Below are 12,065 nucleotides of genomic sequence, written 5' to 3' on the forward strand. Positions count from 1 at the left end.
ATGATTGCAAATATAATGGTCTGCCCAAAGCAAAGTATTGCACAGGGAACAGCTATGGTTATACTGTCTGAAGGATAAACACACACACATCAGACAGGGCATATATTAGGGGCAGAACTGAATTATACCATCTATACTACTGCTGCAAGCCTATGTTTTTCTGGAATTTTATATAAAGCAAATTAGATAGAAATATCTTTGGAGATGACTAAGCAGTTTCTTGGTTTCGATTAAGTACCAAAAAGCAGTCCTGCCAATTTATTAATATTTAAGTTTCTGCAACTTAATATGAACTCAGTTCCAAGAACTACATAGGTCCCCTTAAAGTATGTGTAGCAAGAAGTCAACACTGTGCCAGCTGGCAGATTAAACAAGCTATTAAAGTAGGCTCCTACTGAATTTAAAGGATTGTTTTTCATCTTTTCCCTCTCTATTCTTCTACATCCAGATGTATTATTTAGGGAATATTTTCCAGTTCCAGTAAGAAAAGTGAAAGAAGTGCCCTTGGCACTTAATGAGTTTTTCCTCCAATGTGGTCTCCTGCTGCACTTCAAATTTATTCCATTACTATATGACTTGCAATGGTCCCAAAATACCTTTGACCATATGAAGAGATGGGAACAGGGTATTCGGGGTAGTTATGATTCTTCTTTAAGGTGCAGCAGCAGTCTAGAGTATTTATCTTTACAGATGATTTAGTTTAGACCACAGTTATCACTGCATGCCACCACATAACACACTCCCTGCAGCATTCCATGCAGGAAACCAGTAGTATTACTGGTATAATACTACTACTGCAGTAGTATTACTCCACTTGGGAAAAGTGGAGCACACTGGGATTAAGGACAAAGTCAACGCCAGCCTGGAATGTGTGGGCAGAGAAGCTCTAGTTGCTCTGCATTCTCCAAGGCACTTTTCCAATGATGTGCAGAAATGACGTGCAGAAATTTGCAGGGGTAAAACCCGGTGAATTCATAGAACTGAAGCTTTCAGCATAACTTTTGTCCTTCAGAGGTTCATATACGTATTTGAATCATATTAAAAGTATCTGAACTTCATGATCCAGGAGTATCCAAGGGAAGAATAAGTGTAGAACGCTACTCCTGGAATCATCGGAAATGGTCTTTCCTATGAAACCTTCAGAAGTTGAGGGCTTTATGTCTTTGTGGACATTTCAGATTGAATGGAACTACGAGCAGCTGAAGTAGTGCTAGCTTTTTAAAAGCCTTGGAAAGAATTTGATAAAAATTGAAATAGAAAACAAACAAACCCACAACCACAAAAACCCTCATCCTCTCTCAGCATTTCAGTTCCTGGGTAGTAAAATGAGTTCAGTCTCATAAACTACTACTGAACTAGAAAACAGGAAAGCCTTAAAAGCAAGTATAGACACACAGACAGAGGCTGAGATAGTCAGCTTTGGAGTTTGAATGTGACTCAGAGCATATTCTTCCCCAGAAGCAATAAGCTCCTCCAGGCTCCTGCTCAGGCCCTGTCTGGGCCCACAAGGCGAGAAGGTCCTTCACTCCCTTGCAGGTTCAGCCACAACCGTAGTCCAAGCAACGACCTCAGAATTTGGCTCAAATAGAGTTTGATTTACCAAAGTTGTTTTGGGGTCACAAACCTTCTTGCTCTCTTCTTTAGGGGCAGCTTAATTCTTAATTGTATAAAGCTAAAGTGTAAAAACTGTATTTTGCATGTGTTCTTTGTTTCTAATACACGATATCCGTAAGGGGACTCCCTTGCTTGGCTAACAGTCGGGATTCATTAGACCTTTTATGATGATTCTTTCTGGTTTGCAGATATATGATGAATCTCAGATGTTTAAATAGCATATAACAGTGCTCCATTGACCTTGCTGAGTAGAGTTGGAGGGAAAGAAAGGTAATTTTCCTCAAAGAAATGTTAAAAATGTGTCTCCACTATAGCACAGATGCAGAGGATAAAGGAACTCCAGAGGGATTAAAATATTTTAGATTAATTTGGAAGAAGGCCACATTGTGTAAAGCCTGGTTAGTTTGGGCCTTTCCAATTCCATGCCATATAAACAAACCCATTTAAACTGCATTTGTTAGAAGGAATGTTTGGAAAAAAAAATCCCCCAAAGTAGTTGTAACTCAAATGACCTCCAGTTCTGTATTCTCTTCTTACTGCCTAAAGAACAAACATATGTACAATATATTCTAGCCAGAGTTTGTGCAGTTGCTGCATGATTCATACTGCTTGAAAATTAAGTCATTTAATCAAATGATGCTGGCCCCCTCAAGCAGAGTTTTAAAACTTAAGCAAGGCTAGATCTGGTTAGTTCTTGAGCATGCTTAGATCTCAAGACAACCCTTGCTTACAAACCAATTTTCCTCCATCAGTGCGAGCACTATTTTAATAGGTAGTCCTAATATTTTGAGGGTTGCATTCTAGTTTCCCTGTCTTTGTGGGAATGTGGTCATCTGCAAGTTTTGTTTTGTTTTTTTAATCATTGCTTTGAGCCAAATTTCAGCACCTCTCCCTAAAAACTCACACCTACTATCAATGCAACTAATTGAGAATTAATCTAGTATTCAGTGTGTTAGTGTCTGGCAGAAGTAAGTTCTTACTGTTTACTCTCTGACTTTACTCTTTTTTACCCAAACTGAATAGTGCTTTTGTCCTCAGAGTCTTCAAAGAGAGTTCACAGATTATGGTGTTAAATAACTTAAATAACTATAGAAAGTAAGCAGTTTCTGACCCTCATGAGCTAAGCAAGATGAAACACCAAGTGGGAATATGATGGCAGCTATGAGCCATCCAGGGTGGGTAACAACATGAAAAGGACTGTGAGCCATTTGCATCTACAAAACAGCAGGCACTTAAAGCAAATGGACTTCCCTAATCATAAACCATAAATCCCTGAGCAGCTTGACATGAGAAATACCCACTCTCCTGTGTGTCACATAGATGAAGAGTGTTCTCCAATACTCCCATTCCTCCTTGAGTTCTTGAAGTTATATCCAAGTGTTTGACTATAATTCAGTCACAGCCCAAATTCCTCTCTCCTCGGAGGACATAAGGCAGCTGGCCAAGGTGAGGACAATATATAGCCTGCTCTCTCCCAAATGCCCAGAGGAGCCAACATCATTTCATCACTGAACATAGCGTGGAGTGAACCTGGCAACTTTAATAAAATTCAGAACAATAGAACTCAACAGTTTAGAATACAAAATAAGGGGAAATGTTATTTTCATTACAAGCAATGTAATTAGAGAAAATAAAAACGTAAGCTTAAATTCTGAGATTTAAGGGCTAGAATCTCTTCACTTATTAAAGTTATTATGAGATCTACTAAATATGATTTTGCAGGAGGCTATGATGTAATTTACGGTTATGACATCATAGCTGTACAGTTAAGCTCTCGGCTATTGTAAGTCTGATAGCACATCATTTCCTTCCTATAATGCTGGTTAAAATTTTCCATGTGATCCTTTTCTTGTTGATAGTTACTGTACATTAGCAATAAACACATTAGCTAGCATCTCCTGCACATTTTTATTTTGACTGTGTCTATCACCAGCCCTGTGCTTCCATACTCAGCCTGGCTGCAGGAGTAGGACAGATACAGTCGACTCTATTTGGAGATACACCAGATTTTCAAAGATACAACCAAAACCAGGAAGCTGTCTAAAGGGATTTTTACATCATCAAAAAATCAGCTTGGAATGTAGAACTTCTGGTAGTCAAATTTTGTTCTTTAAATGTTATGTATGGACCTTTGTTTGTTGACATACCGTTCTACACGCTCATGAAAACAAGATGTTCCGTAGGCCCTTAGACTTTGCTGGTAAAGCAGATTTTAAATAAATGCTTCATATAATTTCAGGAACAGATGTTAGATAGTAAAATTGCATGTTTGCAACAGAAACAGCCAAGACCTACTTACTAGCACTAGCAATTTTCTATTTTGTGCTTCATTTCAGTACCAGCAATGGATGAAGAACACAACGGCCACTAAATCCTAACTTTCAGCTGGAAATCTATTTATTTTTAAGCATAGGTTGCTCCAAGAGGTTTATGAGTCAAAATTAGTAGTTTGTGACACTCTTGACTCTTCTGTTTCACTCAAGTGCCTGCTACAGTTCTATGCTTGCCTTTCTGAACCTTTGATAGGCTTTTCTGCTATATCATCTCCCATAACAGTTTATACAAAAGCCTCTCTACTCCTCGTACAGAGATGGGCAGGGCTTGCATGATAATTTCGGCTATAAATATCTGCATGATATTTCTGCCTAAAATAGAAATTATGCTTTGCAGCAAGTTTCCTACCTTCATGCTAGTGATGTCTTCTTCCTTTGAGGAACACCACTTTACAAGTGGGAAGGAGCAATGTGCTTCATATTCCTTCCAATTCAAATTCAAAAGTGACTGCATGGCACCTTGAGAAAAACTGTCTAGAAAAATTGCCTGTAAACTATTCAACCTAAATACTGCTTCTCTTAATAGTTCTAGCATAAGTTTAGGGTCTCCTAGTACACCTATTTAGACACCAGTGTACCAGTATAATACCTTCACTCTTAATATTGATTCTTTCCCAAATGATTCATTTCGAGTATGTTTGTTACATGTAGTAGTAAATTTTTAAAGCTTACCAATAATGATTTACTGGCTCTTAGTCAAGCAGCAGAAGAAAGATTAATTCAGTTACTTAATAAATCACATTGTTTCAGTCTGTTTGCATTCTACAGCCTACTTATGTCATCTGAAGTAGTCAGAGGTAACGTTATGGCCATAGAAACACAGTGGGGCCCAAATATATAGGGATATAAAGTCACCCAAACGGCTTTTTTTTCTTTCTTTCTGTCAGAGCCATCTTAGTGTATTAGTGACTGTGATTAGTTCTGGCACAAAGATGAGCCCCCAAATGCTTTCCCATAGAGCTCTTCAAGTCCATCCGTCACTCTGGGCTCCTCGGAACCAGAGCGGTTATGGCACAGCAGCCAGCTGGATTTGGCAGGGAAGCTCCGCACAGCCGTGTAGCACCATGACGGAGTTACAGCCCATGATGTGACTGCACATAGCTGGCTCTGGTGGCCCTGCATCTGCATCACTGCCCCAGTAAACTGCACTTTGTTAAGACCATCACATAATCATCTGAAAACAACTGGTAGGACTCAATGAATAAAAATAATTAACGGATCTAAGCTTTATTTTGAGATTTGTGGTTTCTTTTTTTGGCGGACTTTTCTCAGGTTTTGTCATTGAATGTTTTTGTTGTGTTTCTAAAGAAAATAGTCCTCAGTTTTAACAGAGCCAAAACCATGACTCCATGACTGTGAGATTTGTCTTTCAATGATAAAACTAGCAAAAAGTGGAATACTTATGATAACCCTGTCTTTGAGAAACATCAGCAATAAGCACTCCCCAACCTCCAAGAACATGTTGCAGACTGCACATCACATAACTAAAGGACTACAAATTTTTCCCTCAGGCTCCTACATTTAACAAAGGGAACACTACTTTCAACAAAAGATGCTATTCTAGCTATGTGCCCTTTTACCCTGTCAGAGAAACAGCTGGTATCATAAAGTCACAGCTAATTTGTATCATGTCTGCGTTAACAGTCAGATTCAGTTTCCATCAGACTTTCAAAGTTGAACTAATACCAGTTGATGGATGACAGCTTTTCTTACCTCCCTTCTCAAAACATATTTAAACATTCCCCCCACATAGCCCATATTCAAAATAGAAGTAGAATGCTTTAACATCTTTCATATAAGAAAAATATAGGAAAATATTTAACAACTGGTAAGTTGAAGGAAAAAAAAAGAAATAAGAAGGATGAGAAAATTATACCAGAAACACTGAAGTTGTGTGACAAGAAAATAGAGCTGTAAGACAAGCATGTGGGTACCAAGTGTAGTGGAAAAGAATTTTCTCTTAAAAAGGCAGAAAAAAATCACTTGCCTCAGGTAATCTTTTGAAGTTTGGGGTATCTGTTCTCCTAAAAAAATGTCAGTCTGCCTGCAGAGACTTTAAGGGCTTTTTCAAGGTCAGCACTCAAGCAATTCGAGGAAGGCCAATTTTTTTTCTCTCTCTCTTTAAGGGACCTGTTTCTCATTTACGCTACTAAATGTCATCTACTTTCATTTTAAGATCCCTGAAGCAGAATGCTTGTACTGTGTAAAGGGACTGTAGCAAAAGTGAGAGTCAGGCCAAAGACTTAACAGCTCCAAACCCGCAGCACTCGTGTGAGAAACAACTGCAAAGATCAGGCTCTTCTTGGAAAATAGGCATAGGGGAATTTCCAGAAATTAGGAGTTCAAACTCAGTTCAGATAAACATCTAAGTGGGCTGGTGCACTTCTAGGACTACCCTCCACAGCACCTGAGTCTACAGCATTAGTCTGAGACAAGATGTCCTTTGGAGATTTCAGCTACTTCCCGCTTCCAGATGATTGGAAAGCATCTGCCCAAGTTTCTTTTATCCTGTGATCTGAAAACATTACAGTAATGTATGCAAGGAAAAATCTCCCAGCGCCCTGGGAAGTTTTTTCTGTTGTCTTTTTTTTTTTTTTTAGTGCAGCACATTATAATGATTATCGAGGTTCTGAGCAATTGGCTCATCTCTCTGAAACCTCTCAGGCTGCTCAGTCAATGAACTCCTACAAGCAAATCACATCTTTGGCAAGCTCAAAGCAACAGGATTTCAATTTTAACTTGATAGGAGAGGTTATCAGGACCAAGCTGAGGAAGAGTGAAGAATCAGTGAAGCCCAAAGAGTCGTGGCGCCCGGGCTCTCATCCCTCAGCGCACGCATTTCCTGCCTTAGAAGGTTAATACCACACAGAAGACAGTAAGATACAGTGTCTGCTGTGCCTAAGCTGTGCTTGGCACTGCTCTCCGAAGGACTGCTTGCCAGCGAACACAGCCAAGGCGCAGCATGCTCCTGCCACATCCTCTCTAGCGAGCTATATCTGCTCTCTACCTACTGGGAAGATGCAGATAATCAACTCCACTCCCTTCACGCCAAGAGCAGCAGAGCAGTGAGTCTGCCACTACATATGATCCTTATGCTTATTCTTTCTTATTCTTTTTTTTTTTTTTTTTGGTTCTTAAACCTCTGTCTGGCAAGGCTTGGTTTATTAGAAGCAGACTGCTCTTCAGCTACTCAGTGTGTCAGTTTTACAATTCCTAGGTGGTGTAATTCCTGGAAAATAAAAGATGTTCTTCATCCAAAATTTTGGATGAGTCACAGCAGGTTTACTTGTTTTGGTTCACCCTTAAATGAAGCGTAGCTTTCTATATCTAAAGGATGCTCTGCTTTTCTTTGTTTCAGCTATTAGCTGCACATTTCTTTCAAACACTCAGACTTTCACCCACTAACTGAAGCTCAGCAAGCAGTGAAAGGCAGTCATCACATTTTCATGGGACTGTGAGTTGTCTCAGGAAGGACAATGGTATTATTTCTTGAACTCGCTCTTCTGACATTACACTAAAAACCCCAAACATTTGGCCTTAACACCCCTTCAAGAATGTAATGCTACACAAAAATCACCAGGTTCTCATCTCTCACAATAAAAGTTTCTGCAAAACTGTTCCAGCCATAAATAGAGGTCACCCCAAGTTTCAGAACCTGCTGGGAAACTTAGGCTGCTAAACAACATCCAGTTTCAGCACACCCTCCATGTAACTCACAGAGTTGAGGCAAGATTTGGTGCTTCATCGCCTCTGCTCGCAGCAGAGAAGACAGATCAGACAAAGAGGATCCTACACACATCTTGGTATAAATCATCACAAAGTATATTAGAGAAAACTGTCTATCAGAGGCTGTACAGAAATGCTTTCAGTCCTGAGTATTTAAAAGCTGACCACACCTTTTCATACAGAATGCTTCCTAGTGGTGAATAGCCTGACTTTTAACAAAATACACATTTCCATTAAATATTAAACGATAGTTAACCAGTCCTTTTGCACCTCAGCCATCTAAGGCATCATTGTGCTGTGAGTGCAATTTATATAAGTATGTTTCGGCTTCTCTTCAAAACTCTGACTTGACTATACTCGAGAATCAACTGGCAGTTAGAATTAACAGTTGCAGGACAGTCACATCAATACCATTAATGCACTTTATACTAAGATAAAGATATGTGCTTTGTTTCCAGTTTTTCATATATATTTTATTCATTTTTAATGCTTTCCAAATGAATGTATTGTTTTACATAGTTTGTTTTAATAGTTTTCTAAAGGCAAACACTAGCTTTTTTGTAGTACTTTTCTTCATGTGCTATAAAGATTCTCCTCCCATTTGGACACATTTACAACGGGAAGAGAAGGTGTGGAACGAATTACCAGATTTTGTCCTTTTTTTCTTCTTGACAGAATTTTCTCATGTCTCAGTAAGTGCTATGTAAACACAACAGGTCTTTAGTATGAGTGAGATGAAGCTCTCCTTGTGCTATCCATTTGAAGTAGTTGAATGAGTCACTGAGGGACAGATTTTCAGATGCACTTTATATACCAAAATAAGGTACGAGTTCAGAAGTACATTGAAGCATAGATGTCAGTTTTGAGCAGACGGAGAGTCTTGTTGAAATGCCAAATTTTGCATGCTTAGACATGTCCAACACTCTAGACGGTGAGCTGTCAGAAAAACTGATTTCTGAATGTTTCATCCTAGAGCACTTGCATGTCTGATCCCATTTTCTCTTGGGAACCATGGCCTTCATCTCCTTGGCTCAGATTTTTAGGGTATTTAGGTACATCACAAATGCAATAAGGAAGCATATAGAAGTCTAACTCAGTGATCTCACTAGCAGAAGTGTTTTACGGGAAATTTTATCTTGTTCTGAATCAGAAAGAAATCATAATTCCGTAATATCAAAATTTCCCACAAACTGGAAATCCCAGATTGTGTCTGGCTCCAGTCTCCAAATACTCCCTAGGAGCTCAAAAGTAACACATAACTCAGAGCAATCAGGGCAGAGAACAGCCTGCAACAATTATCAGTCCATTCAGCACTTACACGAACTTTCTCAGAAGTATAGGCAAAGTTAAATTTGCTTCCCCAAGGACGATGACAGAAACAGCTAAAACGGGCCCAGACCCAGCATTCCTGCCTGGGAGGGAGGCTGTCTGAGATGAAAGGAAATGCAACCAGCACGCAGCTTCCAGCCCAGTTGCTGTCTTCCTCCACGCTGCTCTAGCCAGAAAGAGGGGAACAGGGCAGAGGTACAGAAGAGGGTCAGGCACCCAGAGCATGGTCACACATTAGTGGGAATAAAAAGCTTGCTGTACCCTGAGTTACCTGAGAATGGTAGCATATAAAGGAGGTGCCTTGACCTCAGCGTAATATTTCTGACCCCAACAGTCCCCTGCCATAAGCGCTGCTTAAACTTAAAGCCAGCCCTCAGTTTGTCTCCAGCCTGGAATTTCCGTAAACATTGGAAACATTTCTTTTAACTGGTTTGTGAGCCCTTTCGGGGCACTCACTTGTCCTGTAGTTCTAGGAGTGAAGTGGGAGAAAAATGTTTGGAAAAAAAATGTCTCTAAGTCTTGTATGTTGTAAATAGTCAGTAAGCATGGTTACTTGGACCTCCCATACTCACGCAGACCCCTCAGAGCCTGCTTGCTCTAAAAAGAATTGAAAATACAATAGCACCACCAATGCATGAGCTTCAAACAAGTAAATACAATTTAAGGTGTACATTGCAAGCAGAAAACTTGCTGAAATCCAAACAGATACAGCTGTAGGGAAAAAAAAGCCTGGTACCCACAAAGTAAATATTGTAAAATTCCAAGGTTTTGATTTGCAAATAAAATTTGATAAAATTCAAGACAAAAGTTTTTAAATCTGTTATCAGTCCTGAACAAAGTAGTCTGTGTTGACAATGACTCTGAAGGAACAACAGTCAAAAGTCTAATTGCTGTTCACCAAAAGCAGAGCTGTCCATTGACTCTCAGAAGGATTTCAATTAACCTCCAAAGAAGCAAGCAAGCACACAGAAGAAAAGAAACATCCCTATATAAAGAAGCAATATAAAAGAAAAAAAAATGAATTCCACTAGCAAGGAAGTCTGAGGTAAGTACTTTAATCATACTCACAGGAAGGCAATCAGAGGAAATACTCCGATCCTTTCAGTAACAAAACAGCTGCTGATGAATTCAAAATGATGACGCCAGAAACAAGAGGTGATCACTGTGGAGAAATCAAAGAACAAACACTTTTTAGCAATAGTATAGTTATTTCACACTATAATAATAATAATATAACAATAATAATAATAATAATAATAATAATAATAATCTCTATTAATATACCTTTTGTAATATACCTTTCTTTAGCAAAGCCAATACAAAGATTTTTTTTTTTTTTTTAAAGAGTGGAGTAAAATGCAGCAAAATTTTGCAAGTGACAAAAAAGAAACAGAAACAGAAACAAAACAAAATTTTCTAAACCTGGAGTTTGGCAAAGCAGACTTGGATTTCCCACAAGCTCTCAACAGTCTCTCACTAAAATCTCTTTAAGTACTAAAACTGATATGGGCTGAGCAGAACTTTCTCTTGTGATTAATAAGATACAAAGGAAAGAATCAAACTAGCTGGTGAGTTTCCACAACAGAGCAAAGTTTTCAGTGCAACTCCCTAACGATCTATACTGGGACTTGCGTTCAACATGTTTAGAAGTGAAAAGTGCTCTGCATAAACAGATGAACAATAAGAATAAAGCCTGTAAATGACAGAAAAATATTCATTATAATAAAACCAAAACTGCAATGAGTCTAAGAAGTTGCTCGCAATAATAAATTTTCAGGGCAGATTGAATTCAGTGTTCCTAACTAGAAGTAAAGGGGAACACATAACCAGATAAATCTGTGCATACACAGTGATCAACTCTAAATGTGCCAATATCACTAAAAGAATGAAATATATACACATATCTACCTCCTCATTTTTTGTGTGAAGTTTTGATGACCCTGTCTCAAGAAGCTGTCCAAGGAAGAACTCCAGTAATGATCTGAGCTATGGCACAATTCCTAGCTAAGGGGCTATATAAGCGCTTTGCTTTGTAAGCACTACTGTACATATCCCTCATCTCAGAGAAGACCAATATGAGAGGACATCCCTAATAATCTGTAATAATCTGAGAACAGCAACCAAGAGCTTCATATCACCTTCCTTTCACTAATTATTTCTGTTTATAAAGAGAGCAGACTGGGCTCTATCAGCCCATCAAGCTGACTCATGTATGGCATGAAAGTCCTTCTAGGTTACAAAATACATTCAAACATTTTCACTTCTCTGAAAACCTGACTTTGCCTATTTCTGTTTGCTTAGTGCCCATCACTTGATTCTCAGCAGGAATAGCTTCAAGACATGGAGAATATGCACAACAGGGGGTTTATGGGTCTAAAGGACTTTCTGTGCTTCTGAACTGTTTGTTGTCTTCCACCCTCCTCAAGATTTTTTAAAAACTAGAGACCAAGTCATGAAAGATTCTCCTTTTCTTTCCCACATTGTTACTAATATTCAAGTCACACACTGTCCTCTTCTGCTATTCTCCTTGTATTCATTCTGTCCTAAAGCAATTTTTTTTTGAATTAGGCTCAACATAATTTATAATATCAATAAAATGCCTGAAATATGTTCTCTCGCTATTTGCTGTCCAAAAGAACTTCTATAACACCACAATTCCAATGTGACATGACTACAAAGGGCTAAGAACCAAACAGGAAATTTCCACACAACTTGAGCATGAAGGAAGTTCAGGTCCAGGTCGAAATCCAGACTTCATAAATCTAAACACTCCAATCCAAGAAACATCACAAGGGTTTGGACACATTGTAGCTTGTAATCTTCAATGGTAAAAATTGGCACAAGTTTTACTGACTCTTCTCTCTTTAGAATTCCCCTAACCATAAACATTGGGTTCATATTCTGCTGTCATTCACACAATGCCATTAACAGCATTGCAAATGTAGCCACACACCCTGCACTGCACATTCAACCACACAATGGAGCTAGGTTTCCAGCATCTTTTAACTGCAATTTTAAAAACACAAATGCTTTCATCAGAAGTTCTTGGAAATGCTTTTATCA

At 38.8% G+C, this 12,065-nt stretch overlaps 1 protein-coding gene across 3 annotated transcripts in view; it reads right to left on the reverse strand.

Annotated features, from left to right (window-relative positions):
* The window catches only part of CALD1 (caldesmon 1), a 111,335-nt gene extending 101,112 nt beyond the window's left edge, over positions 1 to 10,223 (reverse strand). For 2 of the 3 annotated variants that reach the window (XM_088528441.1, XM_088528436.1), the window contains exon 1: positions 10,067 to 10,223. The gene's annotated coding sequence lies outside the window, so the exon portion shown is untranslated. The remainder of the gene's footprint in view (positions 1 to 10,066) is intronic. The other variant, XM_088528439.1, reaches the window with a different exon arrangement.
* Between the last annotated feature and the right edge of the window lie 1,842 nt (positions 10,224 to 12,065).

Source organism: Tinamus guttatus, unplaced genomic scaffold (assembly GCF_059628265.1).
Source record: "Tinamus guttatus ecotype Peru unplaced genomic scaffold, ASM5962826v1 Tinamus_guttatus_pri_ptg000308l, whole genome shotgun sequence".
NCBI classification, from domain to species: Eukaryota; Metazoa; Chordata; class Aves; order Tinamiformes; family Tinamidae; genus Tinamus; species Tinamus guttatus.